A 21932-nucleotide genomic window follows, 5' to 3' on the forward strand; every position below is an offset into this window, starting at 1 on the left:
TTCGTTAGGTTTATTCCTAGGTATTTTATTCTTTTTGATGCAATTGTGAATAGAATTGTTTTCCTGATTTCTCTTTCTATTGGTTCATTGTTAGTGTATAGGAAAGCCACAGGTTTCTGTGTGTTAATTTTGTATCCTGCAACTTTGCTGTTTTGGAATATCAGTTCTAGTAGTTTTGGAGTGGAATTTTTAGGGTTTTTTGTGTACAATATCATGTCATCTGCAAATAGTGACAGCTTAACTTCTTCTTTACCGATCTGGATTCCTTGTATTTCTTTATTTTGTCTAATTGCTGTGGCTAGGTCCTCCAGTACTATGTTAAATAACAGTGGGGAGAGTGGGTATCCCTGTCTTGTTCCCGATCTCAGAGGAAAAGCTTTCAGCTTCTCACTGTTCAGTATGATGTTGGCTGTGGGTTTATCATATATGGCCTTTATTATGTTGAGGTACTTGCCCTCTATACCCATTTTGCTGAGAGTTTTTATGAATGAATGTTGAATTTTGTCAAATGCTTTTTCAGCATCTTGGAGATGATCATGTGGTTTTGTCTTTCTTTTTGTTTATGTGGTGAATGATGTTGATGGATTTTCGAATGTTATACCATCCTTGCATCCCTGGGATGAATCCCACTTGGTCATGGTGTATGATCCTTTTGATATATTTTTGAATTTGGTTTGCTAATATTTTATTGAGTATTTTTGCATCTATGTTCATCAGAGATATTGGTCTGTAATTTTCTTTTTTGGTAGGGTCTTTGCCTGGTTTTGCTGTTAGGGTGATGTTGGCTTCATAGAATGAGTTTGGGAGTATTCCCTCCTCTTCTATTTTTTGGAAAACTTTAAGGAGAATGGGTATTATGTCTTCTCTGTATGTCTGATAAAATTCCGAGGTAAATCCATCTGGCCTGGGGATTTTTTTCTTGGGTAGTTTTTTGATTACTGCTTCACTTTCTTTTCTGGTAATTGCTTTGTTTAGATTTTGTGTTTCTTCCTTGGTCAGTCTTGGAAGGCTGTATTTTTCTAGGAAGTTGTCCATTTCTTCTAGGTTTTCCAGCTTCTTAGCATATAGGTTTTCATAGTAGTCTCTAATAATTCTTTGTATTTCTGTTGGGTCCATTGTGATGTTTCCTTTCTCATTTCTGATTCTGTTGATGTGTGTTCATTCTCTTTTTCTCTTGATAAGTCTGGCTTAGAGGCTTATCTATTTTGTTTATTTTCTCAAAGAACCAGCTCTTTGTTTCATTGATTTTTTTCTATTTTATTCTTCTCAATTTTATTTATTTCTTCTCTGATCTTTATTATGTCCCTCCTTCTGCTGACTTTAGGCCTCATTTGTTCTTCTTTTTCCAGTTTTGATAATTGTGACGTTAGACTATTCATTTGGGTTTTTTCTTCCTTCTTTAAATATGCCTGGATTGCTGTATACTTTCTTCTTAAGACTGCTTTCGCTGCATCCCACAGAAGTTGGGGCTTTGTGTTGTTGTTGTCATTTATTTCCATATATTGCTAGATCTCCATTTTAATTTGGTCATTGATCCATTGATTATTTAGGAGCATGTTGTTAAGCCTCCATGTGTTTGTGAGCCTTTTTGCTTTCTTTGTACAATTTATTTCTAGTTTTATGCCTTTGTGTTCTGAAAAGTTGGTTGGTACAATTTCAATGTTTTTGAATTTACTGAGGCTCTTTTTGTGGCCTAGTATGTGGTCTCTTCTAGAGAATGTTCCATGTGCACTTGAGAAGAATGTGTATTCTGTTGCTTTTGGATGTAGAGTTCTATAGATGTCTGTTAGGTCCACATGTTCTAGTGTGTTATTCAGTGCCTCTGTGTCCTTATTTTCTGTCTGGTGGACCTGTCCTTTGGAGTGAGTGGTGTGTTGAAGTCTCCTAAAATGAATGCATTGCAGCATTGCATTCTATTTCCTCTAGTTCTGTCAGTATTTGTTTCACATATGTTGGTGTTCCTATGTTGGGTGCATATATATTTGTAATGGTTATATCCTCTTGTTAGACTGAGCGCTTTATCATTATGTAATGTCCTTCTTTATCTCTTGTTACTTTGTTTGTTTTTAAGTCTATTTTGTCTGATACTAGTACTGCAACACCTGCTTTTTTCTCCCTATTGTTTGCATGAAATATCTTTTTCCATCCCTTGACTTTTAGTCTGTGCATGTCTTTGGGTTTGAGGTGAGTCTCTTGTAAGCAGCATATAGATGGGTCTTGTTTTTTTTTTTTTTTATCTATTATGTGGCTCTATGTCTTTTGATTGGTGCATTCAGTCCATTTACATTTAGGGTGATTATTGATAGGTATGTACTTATTGCCATTTCAGGCTTTAGATTCATGGTTACCAAAGGTTCCAGGTTACTTTCCTTACTGTCTAAGAGTCTAACATAACTCACTTAGTATGCTGTTACAAACACAATCTAAAGGTTCTTTTCTTTTTCTCCTCCTTTTTCTTCCTGCTTCATTCTTTATATATTAGGTATCAAATTCTGTACTTTTTGTCTATCCCTTGATTGACTTTGGGGATAGTTAATTTAAATTTGCATTTGTTTCATAATTAGCTTTTCTACTTTCTTTACTGTGGTTTCATTACCTCTGGTTACAGCTATTCAACCCTAGGAACACTTCCATCTATAGCAGTCCCTCCAAAATAAACTGTAGAGATGGTTTATGGGAGGTACATTCTCTCAGCTTTTGCCTACCTGGAAATTGTTTAATCCCTCCTTCAAATTTAAATGATAATCTTGCTGGATAAAGTAATCTTGGTTCCAGGCCCTTCTGCTTCATGGCATTAAATACATCACGCCACTCCTTCTGGCCTGTAAGGTTTCTGCTGAGTGGTCTGATGTTAGCCTGATGTGGTTTCCTTTGTATGTGATCTTATTTCTGCCTGTGGCTGCTTTTAACAGTCTGTCCTTATCCTTGATCTTTCCTATTTTAATTACTATGTGTCTTGGTGTTGTCTTCCTTGGGTCCCTTGTGTTGGGAGATCTGTGGATCTCCATGGCCTGAGAGACTATCTCCTTCCCCAGATTGGGGAAGTTTTCAGCAACTACCTCCTCAAAGACACTTTCTATCCCTTTCTTTCTCTTCTTCTGGTATCCCTATAATGCAAATATTGTTCTGCTTGGATTGGTCACATAGTTCTCTCAATATTCTTTCATTTTTAGAGATCCTTTTTTTCTCTCTGTGCCTCAGCTTCTTTGTATTCCTCTTCTCTAGTTTCTATTTCATTTATTGTCTCCTCCACCATATCCAACCTGCTTTTAATACCCTCCATCGTGCTCTTCAATGATTGGATATCCAACCTGAATTCATGCCTGAGTTCTTGGATGTCTTTCCGTACCTCCGTTAGAATGTTGATGATTTTTATTTTGAAGTTCCTTTCAGGAAGAGTCACGAGGTCCATATCATTTAAATCTTTCTCGGGAGTTGTATTAATAATTTTACTCTGGACAAGTTTCCTTTGGCGTTTCATGTTTGTATACGGTGCCCTCTAGCGTCCCGAAGCTCTATTCTGGAGCTTCTCAGTCCCTGAAGCATGTCGGGGGTCTCAGGGGAGCAGTACTGGTGCCTGGGGGGAGGAAAGAGCTGTTCCCCACCACCTGGCTGCTGTGCCTGTCTCCACTGCCTCAGCCAGTGGGCCGGTCACTCAGGTATACATTTTTGTCCCAGAGCAGCCAGATATGGATCCCTGCTTTCCACAAGTGGCCAGAGTCCCTGTTTCCCCAGGAACTCTGCCTGTATTAACTTTCCAACCCAGTAGTCATGTGAGTCTCATGATAGCACCATGAAATGTAGGTTTGTGCTCCCAGCGCAGATCTCTGGAACTAAGTATTCAGCAGTCCCTGGCCTTCCCCTCCCTCCCTGCTCTGTTTCTCTTCCTCCCACCGGTGAGCTGGAGTGGGGGAGGGGTTCAGGTTCCGCGGAGCCACAGCTCTGGTACGTTACCCTGGTGAGGTCTGCTCTTTTCTCCAGGTGTATGCAATCTGACGCTGTCCTCTTTCCTGTTGCTCTCTCAGGATTAGTTGCACCGGTATATTTCCTAATTGTATCCAGTTTTAGGAGGAAGACTCTGTCTCTCCTCTCACACCACCATCTTTAATCCCAGAATCCTATCCATATGTTTTTTGTGGGAGTACAAATGGGTAAAACCTATTAGAATGACTATTTGTATTTATTCATTCTTGATCTAATATTTTACTTCTGTGGACTAGTCATGGTTCCTAGAAACATTGGAGTCAAGTACACACCTGATTCCAGGTAATGATTAATGAACTTGGAGCCTGTGTATCATAAAATATACCACTTATTTAAAAGTCATTATTAGAATGATTTTTAAGTATATGAGAGATGCTTATGCTATAATATGAAGCATAAAAAGCATGAGCAGTCTTAGACCACCAATTGCACTGTGATCACTGTGGTTATTTCTGAGTAGTACAATCATGGGTAACTTTTATTCTGTCATCTAAATGTTTCTATAATTTCTGTTTTTTATGCAGTGACATGTAATATGTGTGTGTGTGTCTACATATAATATAATGAAAGATTTTAAAATACAAATGCAATAATAATTCAAATATGTTATATTGTATGATTACAAGTGGCAAAAGTTAGTCTCATGGAAGAGTGAGGAGGTAAGATCAGGACATACATGAAAAGTCACCAAAGAAGCAGGAGGATAACTTTATGCCTGCTGGCTGTGCAATAGATGTTTATTTCAGAAAAAATTCTGGTGAATTTATGCTGTGATTACACAGATAAATAAAAATTCTGACAATATGTTAGGGTAGTGGGAGTATTAGTGATTTTTCCTTTCTCTACATCCAAAGGGTACACTTAAAGCAATTTTATGATTAAAATTCCTTAATCTTGTTAAAGATTTGTTCTGTTTTTTTTGAACAAATAGCTATTGAGAGAGGTTGGAGTAACTACAGGTCATTATAGCTGATGCTCAGAAGGGATCGTGGACCTGAGAAAAACAGAAGGGAAAGAAAGCTATAACTCTTGTTAAGAAAGGTTCTGGGACTCTGGAAGGCAATTTAAAGTGTTTAAGGAAAGGAAGTGATGTGATCAAATTCATGTTTTAAGAAGATCACTCAGGCAGTGGTATGGAGAAAAAGTGAAAGTGAGGACAGCAGATGATGCCAGGGAGGCAGGCCTAATGGTGTCTTGGCCAAGGCTGCAGTAGGGAGCAGCAAGAAGTACATGCACAGGAGAGGTAGTCAGAAAGGTGTGTGTGTGGTAAGACATGGTGATTGTAAATGTAAACAACTATACACAATTATGTGGTGTAAAAATAATGCAATTTATATAAACTAATATAATAATAGAAATACAAATTTAAAATGCAATTAATAACAAATAATAATACAATAAAAACAGACTTAGGAGGTTTATGATCTGTGCTTCCAGAGAGAAGTGAAGATGCTAATGAAAGGTATTTCCCTCTGTTTCAATAGACCCTGGGTCTTGATGGCATCTTTGTGGTCATCCAGATAAATTCTTTACAACACAACTACAAGGAAGAAAATGAAATCCATATTTTCTAGAGGGCAAATGTTTCAAACTGTGGACTTGACCAATCTGTACATTCTGAAGCCTTTTTAGAGGAAAAGTGGGGAAAGAATCTGGCATGTAATGAGAGCCTGGTATGAGCCAGCCCTCTGTTTCCCTAGGCGGCAAATGTCCGTCCAATGCCTTAATATTGGGGTCATGTCAACAATCCTCACAAGAAAGCTGTGGAATAACACTCACTATCTATTTTACATGTGACAGTGACACTCAGAGAGGTCAAGCAGCTGCTCTAATAATAGCAATAATAATAATTGCAATCATAATAACCAGCACTTCAAAACCAATCAGTGAGATATACTGCTATTGTCTACGTTTGACAATTAAAACTGAGGTGTAAGTTTTGCCTCTTGCCAAAGGTCACAGTTTGTAGACACCAGAGCTGAGAGACAGCATGTTTAGCTTCAGAGCATGTTCTCAACCTTCACAGTGAGTCCCTGGGCCAGCAAGGCCAGCATCCCTGGTGAACTTATCAGAACTGCAAATCTTGAGCCATGCCAGACCTACTGAATCAGAGATTGCATTTTAACAATCCCTGCCAGTGATTCTGATGCCACCATAGCTTGAGAACACTGTCATTATATGGTACTACGGCATCTCAATACATAGCTTGTGGTCAAGTCATAATTTCACCCTGCCCTGTCCAACTGCAAAGTCAATTCTGCTTTTCCACTCTGCCCAGTGAGAAATTGCTAAGATTTAAATACTGTCACAGCCCATGAAACATATTTTATTTATTTATTTATTTGTTTTTGTTAAAGTATCATTGATATACAATCTTATGATGGTTTCATATAAATAACACAGTGGTTTCAACATTCACCCATATTATCAAGTCCTCACCCCCTCTTTTGTGGTGACTGTCCATAAGTGTAGTAAGATGTTATAGAGTCATTACTTGTGTTCTCCATTCTGTACTGCCTTCCCCATGACCTACCTATATGGTGATTGCAAATTATAGTGCCCCTTAATCCCCCTCTCCCTCCCCACCCACTGTACTCAACCCCTTCTCTTTGGTAACCACTAGACCCTTCTTGGAGTCTGTGAGCCTGCTGCTATTTTGTTCCTTCAGTTTTGCTTCGTTGTTATACTCTGCAAATGAGTGAAGTCATTTGGTATTTGTCTTTCTCTGCTTGGCTTATTCACTGAGCATAATACCCTCTAGATCCATCCATGTTGTTAGATATGGTAGGATTTTTTCCCTTCTATGGCTGAATGATATTCCATCGTGTATATGTATATGTAGCACATCTTCTTTATCTATTCATCTACTGATGGACACTTAGGTTGCTTCCACATCTTGACTATTGTAAACAGTGCAGTGATAAACAAATGGATGCATATGTCTTTTTGAATCAGAGATCTTGTTTTCTTTTGTTTATTTCCTAGGAGTTGGATTACTGGATCCAATTGATTTCTATTTTTATTTTTTTGAGGAACCTCCATATTGCTTTCCACAATGGTTGAATCAATGTACATTACCACCAACAGTGTAGGAAGGTTGCCTTTCTGCACATCCTCACCAGCATTTGTTGTTTCTTGTCTTTTGGGTAGCAGCCATCCTAACTGGTGCAAGGTGATAGCTCATTGTGCTTTTAATTGCATTTCCTTGATGATTAGTGATGAGGAACATCTTTTCATGTGCCTGTTGGCCATTCACATTTCTTTGGAGAAGTGTCTATTCAGGTCCTCTGACCATTTTTTAATTGGGTTATTTGTGTTTTGGGTGTTGAGGCATATGACTTCTTTATATATTTTGGATGTTAACCCCTTGTTGGATAAATCATTTATGAATATACTCTCCCATACTGTAGTATGCCCCTTTGTTCAGCTGATGATGTCCTTTGCTGTACAGAAGCTTTTTAGTTTGATGTGGTCCCACTTGTTCATTTTTTATTTTGTTTCCCTAGGCCAAGGAGATATGTTCAGGAAAAAGTTGCTCATGTTTATATTCAAGATTTTTGCCTATGTTTTCTTCTAAGGGTTTTATGGTTTCATGACTTACATTCAGGTCTTTGATCCTGAGTTTACTTTTCTGTATGGAGTTAGACAGTAATCTAGTTCATTCTCTTACATGTAGTCCAGTTTTTCCAGCCCCAGTTGTTGAAGAGGCTGCCTTTTCTCCATTGTATATTCATGGCTCCTTTATCAAATATTAATTGACCATATCTGTGTGCATTTATATCTGGGCTCTCTATTCTGTCCCATTGATCCATGGGTCTGTTCTTATGCCAGTACCAAATTGTTTTCATTACTGTGGCTTTGTAGTAGTGCTTGAAGTCAAGGAGCGTAATCCCCAGCTTTGTTCTTCTTTCTCAGGATTGCTTTGGTTATGTGGGGTCTTTTGTGGTTCCAAATGAATTTTAGAACTATTTGCTGTAGTTCATTGAAGAATGCTGTTGGTATTTTGATAGGGATTGTGTTGGACGTGTAGATTGCCTTATACAGGCTGACCATTTTGACAGTATTCTTCCTCTCCATGAGCACAGGATAGATTTCCATTTATTGATGTCTTTCATTAATTTCTCTCATGAGTGTCTTGTAGTTTTCAGAGTAAAGGTCTTTGACCTCCTTGGTTAGGTTTATTCCTAGGTATTTTATTTTTGATGCAATTGTAAATTGTTTTCCTGATTTCTCTTTCTGCTAATTTGTTGTTGTATATAGATATGCAACAGATCCCTGTGTATTAATTTTTTATCCTGCAACTTTGCTGAATTCAGTCTTTAGTTCTAATAGTTTTTTGGTGGATTCCTTAGGGTTTTCTATGTATAATGTCATGTCGTCTGCAAGCAGTGACAGTTTAACTTCTTACCAATCTGGATGCCTTTTATTTCTTTGGTTGCCATGGCTAGGACTTGCAGTACTATGTTGAATAAAAGTGGGGAGAGTGGGTATCCTTGCTGTGTTCTTAATCTTAGAGGAAAAGCTGTCAGCTTTTCACTATTAAGTATGATGTTGGCTGTGTGTTTGTCATATATGGCCTTTATTATGTTGAGGTATATACTGTCTATACCCATTTTATTAAGAGTTTTAATCAGGAATGGTTGTTTAATTTTGTCAAATGCTTTTTCAGCATCTAGTGAGATGATTATGTGATTTTTGTCCTTTTTGTTGATGTGATATATGATATTGATTGATTTATGAATAATGTACCATCCTTCATCCCTGGAATAATCCCCACTTGGTCATGATGGGTGATCTTTTTTATGTATTTTTGAATTTGGTTTGCTAATATTTTGTTGAGTATTTTTGCATCTATGTTCATCAGGGATATTGGTCTATAATTTTCTTTTTTTGTGGTATCTTTGTCTGGTTTTGGTATTATGATGCTGGCCTCATAGAATGAGTTTGGAAGTATTCATTCCTCTTCTACTTTTTGGAATACTTTAAGAAGGATGGGTAATAGCTCTTTTTTAAATGTTTGATAAAATTCAGCCATGAAGTCATCTGGACCAGGGATTTTGTTCTTAGGCAGCGTTTTGATTACCAATTCAATTTCATTGCTAGTAATTGGTCTGTTCAGGTTTTCTCTTTCTTCCCGAGTCAGTCTTAGAAGACTGTATTTTTCTAGAAAGTTGTCCATTTCTTCTATGTTGTCCAGTTTGTTGGCATGTAATTTTTCATAGTATTCTCTAATTATTCTCTATATTTCTCTGGTGTTCTAGTGATTTTTCTGTTTTTGTTTCTGATTCTATTTATGTGTGTAGACTCTCTTTTTTCTTAATTAGTCTGGCTAGGGGTTTATCTGTTTTCTTTATTTTCTCAAAGAACCAGCCACTGGTTTCATTTATTCTTTCTATTTTATTCTTCTCAATTTTACTTATTTCTTTACTTTATTATGTCCCTCTTTCTACTGACTTAGGGCCTCATTTGTTCTTCTTTTTCTAGTTTCATTAATTGTGTGTTTAGACTGTTCATTTGGAATTGTTCTTGTTTCTTGTGGTAAGCCTGCATTGCTATATACTTTCCTCTTAGAACTGCCTTCACTGTATCCCACAGGTTTTGGGCTGTTGAGTTGTTTTCATTTTTCTCCATAAATTTATTGATCTATGTTTTTATCTGGTCACTGATCCATTAATTGTTTAGGAGCATGTCCTTAAGCCTCCATGTGTTTGTTGGCTTTTCTGTTTTCTTGGCATGATTCATTGCTAATTTCATACCTTTGTGGTCTGAGAAGCTGGTTGGTACTTCAATATTTTTAAATTTACTGAGGCTCTTTTTAAGGCCTAGTATGTGATCTATTCTGGAAAACGTTCCATGTACACTTGAGAAGAATGTGTATCCTGCTGCTTTGGAGTGGAATGTTCTGTAGGTATTTGTTAGGTCTATCTGTTCTAATGTATTGATCAGTGCCTCTCTTTCCTTACTTATTTTCTGACTGGTTGATCTATCTATTGGTGTGAGTGGTGTGTTAAGTCTCCTAAAATAAAAGTGTTGCAGTCTATTTCCCCCTTTAATTTTGTTAGTTTTGGTTTTACATATTTAGGTGCTCCTATATTGGGTGCATAGATATTTATAATGGTTAAATCCTCTTGTTGGACTGTTTACTATTATGTAGTGTCCTTCTTTGCCTCTTGTTACTTTCTTTGTTTTGAGATCTATTTTGTCTGATACAAGTACTGCAACTCCTGCTTTTCTCTCTCTGTTACTTGCATGAACTATCTTTTTCCATCTCTTCACTTTTAGTCTGTATATATCCTTGGATCTGAGATGAGTCTCTTGTAGGCAGCATATAGATGGATCTTGTTTTTTTAATCCATTCTGCCACTCTGTGTCTTTTGATTGGTGCATTCAGTCCATTTACATTTAAGGTGATTATTAATAGATATGTACTTCTTGCCATTGTAGGGTTTAGATTTGTGATTACCAGAGGTTCAAGGTTAGCTTCCTTACTATCTAACAGTCTATTTTAAGTCACTGATTACTCTATTTCAAACAATATCTAAAAGTAATTTTTCCCCCTTTTTCCTCCTCTACCTTTTATATATTAGGTATCATATTCTATACTTTTTTTGTATCCCTTGACTGATTTTGTCAGTAGTTGATTTAATTTTTTACTTCCTTTTTAATTAATTGGCCTATTACCTTTACTGTGGGCTAATTTTCTCTGGTGACAGCTATTTAGCCTCAGGAACATTTCCATCTAGAGCAGTCCCTTTAACATATACTGTAGGTCTAGCTTGGTGGTGGTGAATTCCTTCAACTTTTGTTGGAGGAATTAAACAATATGAAAATTGTTTAATCCCTGTTTCAAGTTTAAATGATGATCTTGCCAGACAGAGTGTTCTTGGTTGGATATCCTTCTGTTTCATTACATTAAATATATCATGCCCCTCCCTTCTGTCCAGTAAAGTTTCTGCTGAGAAGTCTGCTGATAGCCTGGTGGGGTTTCCTTTATAAGTAAGCTTCTTTCTCTCTCTGACTGTTTTTAATACTTTCTCCTTGTCTTCCTAGGGTTTCTTTTGTTAGGTGCTCTCTGAGCTTCCATGACCTGAGTGTCCATTTCCTTCCCTAGTTTGGGGAAGTTTTCAACAATTATTTCTTCAAAGAGATTTTCTATCCCTTTGTCTCTCTCTTCTAATACCCCTATTATGTGAATATTATTCCATTTGGATTGGTCACACAGCTCTCATTATTATTTCATTCTTATTATCTCTTTTTTGACTTCATTGTTTTCTTGCTCTCTAATTTTCAGTTCATTTACATCTTCAACCTGTGAAAGCTGCTATTAAATCCTTTCATTGTGTTTTTTCATTTCAGATACTATATTCTTCAGCTCTGAGTGACTCTTTTGGAGGTCATCTATTTTTCAGTGGAGGTCTTCCCTGAGGCCTTGAATATTTTTATGTAGATCTGTAAGCATGTTTATAACTTTTACTTTGAATTCTTTATAAAGAAGATTGGTGATTTCAGTTTCACTCAACCCTATTTCTGGTGTTTTGTCTTGTAGTTTTGTTTAGACCAAATTCCTCTTCCTTTTCATTTTTTTATTGTTTCCTATGGAATGAAAGCTTTATGGAGAAGGCACCCTCTAGTGCCCAGAAGCTCAATTTTTGTGCAGAAGCCCCAGCTATTGGTATGCAGTGGGCAGGGCTCTTTTCTGTCTTGCAAAGAAGGGAAGTCTTTCAACCTGCCCACTCTGTTTTTGTCTCAGTGGGGCTGGAATAGGTGGCTGGGATTTCAGCCTCTCCAAGTGTTCCACCTGTCTTTGTTGTCCAGGCCCACTAATCACCAGAGCACCATGTAATGTGGGTTCGTGTTCCCAGAGCAGATCTCCTGGGCCATGTGTTCAGTGGTCCTGGGGTCCTACTCCTTCTGTACTCCATTCCTCTTCCTCCTGCCTGTGGGCTGGGGTAGGAGGGCACTTGGGTCCCACTGGATCACAGCTTTCCACTTTACCCTTGTCTGTGAGGTCTTCTCTTCTTCCCAAGATGTAGGTAGTCTTTTCTGCAGTCTTTAGGTCATTTTCAGGTTTACTTGTATTTGCTGTATTTTTATGTCGTATGTGATTTGGGAAGGAGGTTTCTTCCTTGCCTTCTTACACTGTCATCTTTTTCCAAGAATTCCCAATATAGTATTGTATTCTAACTTTTTTTCAAAATTTAAAAAATCTCCTAGAACAAAACATGGTTGTAAAATAATAGAAAGCATAAATTCCCTGAAGTAAAAATAGAAATTTCTCTCCCCAGAGACACATTTGATTTTTTTCAGAACTGTGCAGGAAGCAGGCTGCTTGTGTAAAAGGAGAGGACTTGGGTGGGGGTGTCCTTCATCAGAGTATTGGACTGCTGTGAACTGGGCTAACTGTGGGGTGTGGTGACAATGCACAGTTAGCAGGGAGTGGAAACAGTCCATGTTCAGCTCCACCCCTGGCATCTGGTAACACAGTATGTCATTGCCACACTGAGCTCGGAAGACCAGGTCAAGGAGAAGGGCTCTTACATTGGATAGCTTCCATTTCAATAGGGGAGACAGGAAGTAGGCAGTGACCCTGCAGCATCTGAGTGCTTTGATCAGGGAACCCTTGGGAATTCACTCTGTGTATGTGTGAATGGAGGATGAGGGGAGCAGACATCAAAGGCTTCCCAGAACATTTGAGTCCCAGCTGATGTCTCAAGAGGTTGGCTGGGGTAGGAGGGCTCAGAAGTTGACTCTTCCCAATACCTATCCCCAAACCCCATCCTCTTATTCCATCTACTTCCTCCTTGTCTTCTTATCAGAGGCCTTAGGATATTCATAACTAGCTTCCAGTTTAGAACATTTAACACATGATTGCAAATATCAGTTTATCTGAGAACCCCTGGGTCCCATGCCCTGACTTCTCAAGAGGTAGGGAGGAAAGGAATGAGAGAGTTAGGGACAAGCCCCTCTTGTGACCTGATCTGGGAAGATTACAATAGTGGTCACAGATCCACACTCAGGGAGGGGGTCACACAGGGACACCAGTAGGGAACTCTGTGGGGCAATGTCAGGGGCTGTCTACATGTACAGAAAAGTGGGTTAAAACTGTTGTTTTGCCATATTTGCTATTTTGCTTTACTGAAGAATATTAAATTACAAACATCATGACATCTTCCTCTCTCTAAATATTTCAATATGGAGCTCTGAACAAAATAAGACCATTTTCCCACATAACCACAAATCTGTGTTACATTGAACTGAACTAACAAGAGTTCCCTAGGACCCTTTGATTCATCCTGCTCTAAGAAGAATTGCTTTTTTGTGTCTCAATATTCCAAGCTCTGATCACCATAAATCTCTCAGGCTGTATCTTAATCCTCCTTGTTACTGAATTTTGCTTTCGACTTTAATTTATAAGCCTATAATTAGATTATATGCTTATTTGCACTTTATTTACCAAAGCTAATTTATTCTAAAATTTGATAAGGCAAAACTTTGAATATTGCCTTAATCTATCAAGAACCACTTAACTGTAAACATTTGGGAAGGCTTTACTAAGTTATATTTTTGTTTTTGATATGTCTTTTAGGTCCTTTAAAAATCAATCTTCCAAATCAAGTACTACTCTATGAATTACTTCTATATGAATCTACAATGGGAAGCAATTTTAAAACTGGCAACTTATTGAGGGGTGATGCCTCAATATGTTAAATTTTGTGAATCAACCACACTTGCCCATAAATAGCACCTGATGTAAGAACTTTATACCATGCACTTAAGACTGCCTATTGCATGCTTTGAATTTAATTGTGACATTCACAGAGAGGGGTGGTGACCATAAGCTGTAGCTCTGGAAGCCAGAAAATGGGGCTGCAGCTTCTGTTCCTGTTTAAGTTTGAAAAAGGAGTCAGTAAAGGATGAATTTTACTTTCAAATAGCCAATCAACCAGTTTTAATGGTTGAGAACCACATATAGAATTGAACCCAGTTAAAGAGTTGATAAAATGAACAGCCTTTTTTGCGGGCCTGCAAGGTTTTAAGGTAAAACTCCTAGAAACAATGAGAATGAATGGAAACAATTTTGTATACAAAGTATAGGAATCTAATAGGGTGTGGTTTTATGTGAAAAGTATGCAAGGAAAAGTATAGCCTGTGTTTTGTTAAGGAAACAAGAGTGTAATTTTGTCCCAAAACAACTGGTTGTTCCATATTAAAAAAAAAATAAAAGAACAAGACAAATGGATATAGGAAAATATAGAAGGTTTGTGGAAAAGTTTTATTTTGTGAAGTCAAAACTGGCTAAAATTAAATAGATTTATTTGGAAGCATTTTTAAAAATAAGCTCAATAATGTACTGATATAAAACTGAAGTTTAATTTCTCCCTGTTAAAATCACAAAATCTCTTAGATCATTAAGAAATTATAACAAAAGGTTTTTCACTAATTTTCATGTAATCTTTCCAGAAAACAGATTCTGTCTCATAAAAATATCTTTTATGATTCATGTTGTCTTTGCTTTTTTCTTTTGCAGACTATTTATTTATTATTAGATTGCTGTATAAAATACTCCACCCCCAACTTTTCTATGACCCCTTTTCATTTAAGTTTTATCATGAAAAGTCAATAAAGGAGAACTGATGTCTGATTTTATTTGTTACTCAAAAAATCTCATTTTTGACTGGATTCAGACTCATATAGAAAAGCTCTCAGAGAGGACAGTCTCTACCTCTTGGCCATCTGTTCCTGGCATTTTTCTTTGGCCTCCTTCATTTTCTTGGACAGAAGTTTAGCATATTCTGCAAACTCTTTCTTATTTTCCTCAGTATGCTGTTTCTTCAGAGCAATACACCAATGTTTGTGTTGCAGGACATGTGGAGTAACAAGATGCTGAATCCTAGGCACTTTGATCCTAGGTTTCTTACTATCTTTGCTTAGGGGATTTCTCACAACATACTGACAGACTTCATCTTCTTTAGAGAGACGTGGATTCTGCTAGTTCTTTTGGATCCCAAGCAATGAGGCACAGTAGTGTTTGTGAGTCCAGGAATATCCTTCTTCCCTTTTTTTACAATGACCAAGCTGAGAACACTCAAATTGCATCCACAAAGCAACCTTGAACAGATTTGTGCTTTCTCCAGTCCTCTTTGGTCTGTAACAGGAATACCTCTCATTCAGCAGAAGACAGACATGGCCATGGGTCAAGACATCCTGCTCCATGGGGAAACCTTGTTTGTCATTCCCACCACTAATTTGGAACATATACCCCTTCCATTCTTCACCCAGAATGTCAGCAGCAACTTCTGTGGCCATATGCTTCCTGTAAAAGGGACAAAGTTTGTGTTTGACATCTACTTCAATGAGTTTCTGGCAGCCATTGGCTGAAAAAGAGATGTTCAGCCCATCCTCAAGCAGCCTACCACCTCCAAGGTGCCACAAATATTTGGATTACTTAGAAAAACTGAGTCTTTTCAACATTAAAAGAGCTAAGGTTTTGTTTGTTTATTTACAACTATGTAACAGTGTATTTGCTTTTGGTATCTCTTAATTGTCACTTTGGTTGAATGAATAAGTTTGTTTCACAGTGACTTGTGATCCTATTTGATCAAGTATTTTAAATCTTTTGCCATTTGTAACAAATTTCCCCAAATCAAATTCTGGATGAAGTCTTTTGACCTCAAATTAACTATGAGATTTTTCAAAGGGTCCCTGGAATATCTTAAAAGATCTGTTCTTTGTCCTTATAAAGAAAAAAATGTCCATTTGCTTAGACTTGTTTGACATGATAAATTGTAATGTTTTACATTACAAAATAAAAAGTAATATTTTACCTTCTGTGTTTATATTTATATGTGTAATTTTAATATAAGTATCCCTGACATTTTATGAGATTTCTAAAAATCTGATATGTCTTGGTATACTGCTATCAATCATAATTCCAGCTATTATCTTAAAATACTGTGTATCATAAAAATAACCAAATTTACTTGCCAATTGCATCATCTTTTTTGGTGAACTCTCACCAGATCTTTAACCATGGCTACTTTTAAATCTTTTGTCACTCACAGTTATTGTTTTACTCTTGATTCTTCTCTCAAAGCATTTTCAACCAACTACAGGTGAAAATACTTCATATTCAAAGAGATTCATGGAAAATACCCTGACAAGTACAATACAGACTTCTGATAACTTTAAGGTCCTAACATTGAATGGGCAAAGACTTTCTAAAACTCTAATGGAAAACTGATTGACTCATGAAACTGCTAGCCCTAGATCAAGCAAAAGATTAATTACATGAGACTGAATGAGCTGGTAAAGATTATTATAATTTTTATGGCTTTATTTGAAACATTGTTATTCTTTAATGTTTTGTTTTCCATATTTAAAATCCCTTTTTCTTTTTAAAAAAGGCCATCTAAAACATTAATTTGGTAAAATATACCTTGGCAAACAAAGTTTGAAATATTTATCTTTTTCTCCCTACCTGTCCCCCCTGAATCCATCCAGACACTTATGTTTCATAACAGGATAGGTATTTATACATAGGTTCAAAAAGAATCTGTTTTCCTTGTAATAGGACATAATTGGATAAGTCCTTAGCTTGGCTTCTTACCCTAAAGAGACTTTTAAAGGTTGAATCTGAGATTCCTTATTACCAGACAATTTTAAAGGACTAAGATTGACTTTATAGAACCAGTAAAGTCTCTTGGACATTACCAAAGCTTTGACTGGAATATCATATTTGAAAATATGTATAGAATCCTTATCCTTACTAAGGTAAGGATAATCAAGCAAATAAGCCAAGTTGAATAAGAGTAGACTTATTTTACACACATATTAATCTAGCACACATATGAATAAGATGACATAGAAAAAGTATGTCAATAGGAAATAAAAAATAAAATATTATAAGAAATACCACAAAATATTTTATTAAAAAATAAAAGTGTACCCATTATCAGACTCTAGTCCTATAACTGTCCTTGAGGTTTTGTTATCTACCTGTAACGTTCAGAAAACCATCACAACAGACTATATATGGACCACTTCATGCCTGTTGATATATGGACCACTCTAGGGAGTTTACCAGAAGGCCTGATAACATCATGAAAGACAAACTGCAAACCAAGAAAATCCATCAGGTTGAACCTGCCATAATCATTTCACCATCTAAAGATGTTTCAAGCTCAAATATTGAAAATGTGTCAACTGGCTGCGGTCCAAAGTCAGAAACTGTGTTTATAATTTGCTCCAACTATTAGTCTTTGTTTTTCTTTTGCTTCCATAGAAATGCCTCTCATTGAGTTGCTCACATTATAGAGGCCTAATTTAGGTGGAAGTTCACTTGTAACACCCCCTCCTGAAATAAAACATCTTCATGTTCATCCTGTCCTGAGTAACTATAACTATATTTGAGTGCTTATATATCACATTGTGTCTATCTAAAAAACTAAAAAAAAAAACTGAAACCCAATTACACATCCAAAAATGTTGATTGACTTAGAAACCTGAATCTGATTATACCCCATTTGATTTTATTTGGTTAAATCTTGACTCCTGGAAATCTGCATTCTAGAGAACTTTAATTCTTGGCTATTACTCTCCTTATAGTCATCAAATTAGCCTCTCCAGTGTGGTGTACCCTCTCCAGGGCTTCAGATGCCTTTCTGAAGCTACTCACAGGTCAAACAGTATCCATCAGGATTAGACAACTGGAAGAACTTAGTGATCGCTATGCAAATGATGAAAATCATGATGGCCCTTGTCTTGCCTGAGGGTTTCAGTCCTGTGCAAGTTCACTATGGATTCAGTGAGACCAATGAATGACATTGGAACATTCATGGGTGAAAGGGTTTATACCTGGCTTTATTTTCCCAGCAATAGGTCAAACACTAGAATAACATCTGCATCCAACAGTCTGCATGTCTGTAATCCTCTATCTCTGCCTCTGCCCAGACCACCAACCATTGGGAAGAACTCTTTATTTGGTGACTCAGTCAATAATAGATTATTGCTATGGGTGTGGAAGCAATAGGCCAATTACACCATCAAGTAGTTGTGGTCAGGTGAGGATTCTGGCAATAGGAACTTCCATTTCCCCCAAACTCCACCCCTCCAGGATTCTCACCTCACAATCTACATGGCCTCAATCTTCTGCAATGGTCCCTGTATGAGAAAGCTGGAGCATTGTAACCAGATTACACAACAGCAACAGAGGATAACAACATACAGACATAACAAAAAGTCATGACACACAGTTTTGATGTAGGTAACAAAAATTATAATCCTCAAGCCTGAGGAGGTTATTTCAGCTGTATTCAAAACCAGCTCTACTCAGATAAGTTCATGACTCACACTTAGTAGTGGCATGGATAGGGAGCTCCATGCACCCCAGTGAGTAGCAGATTTGCTAGGCTGTGTGCCCAATCCACAAAGGACTTAAGGGTGATAAGACACATGTTTTGATGATACCAACATGGGCAAATCTTGTCCATCAGGCAGGATGCATGCAAAAGAGTGGTCCTGTTATAGGACAGTAGCAAGAAGGGGGTCCGTCCGGGTCTCATATACCATACCTTTGCCCTTCTCCCTGAGGGGGTTATTGAGAGATCTATATATATGTGCATGCACTGGCCATAATGACAACACAAACCCCCCTGGCAAGATGCGCCTATCTTCTGGCCATTTAGGATATACTACCATAGTCTTTGGAGGCCACTCTACTGTTACTCCAGGAATACACAGGGGGCCAGCTTCCAAGCCTTGTCTCCAAGATGCCAGGAGGGCCAGCCATCACTGGTCCATGTGTTAAAATGTCCAAGGCCATGTCCAGTCAATGGAGTCTCCAGAGCTCAGTGCAGTTGGTGCCGGCACCATTATTCTGTTGGCCAAACCTTGGCTTCAATGATTCTTCCGTAGTTTGTACTTGAAATTGCATAAGGGGAGTGTTGGGGTCCAGGGGTTGTCTTTGAGGTTTTGGGGAAATGCGAAGAGCAAAGAAGGAGGCGGGAGTCATCATGGAGGGTGCTCAAAAGAAGCCACTTTATTCTACATAAAGCTGTACTTTTTATACTGCTATAGTGCTAATTCATGGTTACATAAGTATTGAAAGCATGTGGCTTTCATGACCAGGTGTCCGGCCTTCAAGGCAATAATCTAGCTTCTTACTCATGGATACAACATACTGTGTTTTCAGTTTCTCAAGGCCAGACATATCTGGGGTGAAGCAGCAGACAACAGTACTCATAGAACAGTAGGGAAAGTGGGGAGGGGCCTCCCTATATCCCACCCCTTTCTATAGGACAGCAGCTGTCTGCTTTTTCCTTGCATACAAAGCAGAGCCCTGTGCCCAGAGCCCACAGAAACAATATATAGAACAACAGACAAGGAGGCCACATGTCCCAGCAGCAACAATGGTTAGAAACCATCACCAAGTGGGACTGAGCTGCGACCACCAAGTAGACAGGGGTTCTTGGAATAAGGCTTATATCTGAGACACTTAATCTATTTCCTGGAGCACAGCTTGTATCTGCTGCTGGTGGTCTGGGATATAAGCAGCAGTCAACATGCAGTAAAGCACAGGTGCCCTCTTGTGCAGCTGTGACTATATCCATAGCTATTTTGTTTTGTAAAATCACCTCCCACATTTGGGTGATTTCATTTAACAATAGGGCTAGCAAGGACCTTGTTATATTCAGGACATAAGCAACATGCTGTGCCAGGGCTTCTATTTGTAATTCTACATCTATAGTGCCAGCTCCTGGGAGGAAAATAGCCAGTGGGTAAAACCACCATGCTGTCCATATGGGACGATGCCAATATTGTGATATACAGCAACCCAATTATGTGTGGGTCACGGCAAGGTTTGTAGTATCTGCCCGGATAGGTATGGGCGGATACCTAAGTACAATAGCCTGTCAATTGGCAGGGAGATGGGACCAGCCATATTCCCCACATATCCAAATGTTTTCTCCTGGAAAGAAGTTGGCATAGTGCCCACATGGGCGTGACTGTCCCACCACTGCTTAGGGGTGAGACTTGACAGTAACATTGGTACACAGTTCTCTGGGTAACCAGCCAACCATACAATTGGGTATGGAAACCTGCTGTTCAATGCACAGCAGAGCTATGGTTTGCAAGGTTAAATGTATAGTCGACATCCATCCCTGCCCATTATACATGGTACCCTCCCCAGGCAGAGTGTTTGCTGATTGTAAGATCAATTGCTCCATTGTGCACCATTTTGCTTCACCTTTGGCATCACTGCGATTCCATGCTCAAAGGCATTCCCATGCAGACAGGTTGGTGGGGACGATTTTCCATGGCAGTCAGCAATAATTTCTGTGGGCAGTTCCATACACACCCAGCAGTGGGAGACATTATGTACCTGGGCCCATGCCACCATACTATTGCTCTCTGTCAACCTGGGCAGAAAGACAGAACAAAGATACCATCAATGGCAAGTCCCAGTTATCTGGGAGGATACAAGGGACCTTGTCATCTTGTGACAAAACTGACTGCCAGGGGCAGTTTTCCTGGTCTGATTCCAAATCAGAATGCCCGAGGACACTGGCAAAGCATCAGGTTCAGCCTTCAACAGAAATTGTGGTATTGGCCACACCTGCATGACCACAGTTCCTGCCAATATGGTTATTGCCCTCTCTGGCAAGGAAGCAGTAGGTTTAAAAGGCCACTTCACTATCCATGGGGTAACTTGTAACCCATGGGTCAGCCCCTACTCCCATGCCTCATACAAGGAGACCCATGGATGTCCTCCAAACACCAAGGCCCATGGCCATGTCCACTCTGTACAGCCAGGAGACAGTGTACGTGGGGCAGGAAGGAGCAATGCTTCTTTCAACAATTGCGGCTGCAACTCACTGGTACTTTTTTTCAGATTTTTCAAGATGTGTGGGCGAGCCACCACTGGCCTCTGTGGGACATCCCCAGTGTTCTTTGGTTGCTCATTCAGCTATAGTACTGCTTCGGGTAAGTGCTTCACCCACTGCGTCCATCCTAAATGTTTCAATTTGTCCTTTAACAACCCGTTTTTGTATCTCCTGTCCTGGAAAGTGGCTCCCTTGGTCACTGTTGACCATCAGTGGACACCCATAACTGGCACATAAGTGCTCCAAGGCCCGTTTAGTAGTGTGTTGGATAGCCTGGGCCACGGGATGGGCAAAACCCAATCCTGCAGCCATGTCCACAGCTGTGAATGCATATTTATAGCCCTGATAACTGGGCAAGAGCCCTATGTAATCTACTTGCCACACCTTAAAGGGTTTTGGTGGGTGGGGGAGCTGTCCCTCTGATGATGGTGTGGGTAAAAGTGAGTACATTGAGCACATGTCTGCACTGCTTGTTTTGCATCAGCAAATGTCAGCAAAATGTGCCACCTCTGGGCAACTTTACACATGGTTCTAGGGACTACATGCCCTAGTTTTGTTGGTTGCATGTACATAGGGGGCAGTTCTGGAGCATATGAGCCCTGGCCAAGGTGTTGGCCACGTCATTCCAAGGGCTTCATGCCGGGCCATGTCCTGAGACATGATATATCAGGGCACCTTCCTTTAACCCATGGTTCCACAGGTCCTTCCACATCATTTGTCCCCACATTGGGTGATTGCCTATTTCACAGTCATGTGCTGTCCACTGAGGCAACCAGTGAGGCCACAAAACACAGTGCAACTGTCAGTACAGACAGTTATCTGACCTGATTCCCTAGCCAAAACAAGTCACAATGCCCATAATTCAGTCCACTGGCTGGATTTCCCTACCCCAGACTCATACCAGAGCTCTTCCTGTAAAGGCTGAAAGGCAACAGCCACACATGTTGGTGGGTGGCCCTTTGCATATCTGTCTGAATACCAGGCCTCTGCTGGTGGCATCGCTGTCCCCTCATCATAGGGGCTTATTGTTGACGCTTCCATGCTTGGTAAGGTGGGTGGGGGTTC

General features: G+C 38.9%; 1 pseudogene; it reads right to left on the reverse strand.

The window, feature by feature from the left end:
• Positions 1–14037: 14037 nt before the first annotated feature.
• Positions 14038–15426, reverse strand: LOC118913768 (40S ribosomal protein S6-like; annotated as a pseudogene).
• Between the last annotated feature and the right edge of the window lie 6506 nt (positions 15427–21932).

This window comes from Manis pentadactyla, chromosome 6 (genome assembly GCF_030020395.1).
Source record: "Manis pentadactyla isolate mManPen7 chromosome 6, mManPen7.hap1, whole genome shotgun sequence".
In the NCBI taxonomy this organism is placed as follows: Eukaryota; Metazoa; Chordata; class Mammalia; order Pholidota; family Manidae; genus Manis; species Manis pentadactyla.